Consider the following 505-nt stretch of genomic DNA (forward strand, 5'->3'; position numbering starts at 1 on the left):
GTTGTGGGCATGCGTTCTCTCTCTAATAACTTTTCCTCCGGTGAGGTCACAGACTAAGGGTGACGTCCATCAAGGGACGCTACTCTTCCGTTAATCTCAATCCCTATAGCAGCCAAATTCTTGAGATAAATACTTTCTTTAGCAAAACATGCTCTACATCCAATTGTTCATTTTCTTTAAATTTAATGATATACAAAAGAAATGTGAATAAGATTTTTTTTGTTTTTATCGTAATGTATGTGACGATTTTCCTATAGTTGGTAAGGAAAGGAGTAACCAAAATGATGTTCTTCCAGCCCTCTCATAGGAAAATCCTATCATTTCTTAGTAAATACGTAATCGTTGAATGATGCTTTGAACGCGTTGAATAAAAATTGTATTCAACGATTGAAGAATATTTTCTGACTTTTTATTTGTGTGAAATTAGTTGCAATAGCCAGTTGATTGGTAATTAAAAATAGTCTTTTAGTGCGTATGAATACAAATCTAACGTTTTTGTTTTTGG

The sequence above is a fragment of the Berghia stephanieae genome, chromosome 15 (genome assembly GCF_034508935.2).
Source record: "Berghia stephanieae isolate SIO BIC M18660-M18661 chromosome 15, UCSD_Bste_1.3, whole genome shotgun sequence".
Classification (NCBI taxonomy): Eukaryota; Metazoa; Mollusca; class Gastropoda; order Nudibranchia; family Aeolidiidae; genus Berghia; species Berghia stephanieae.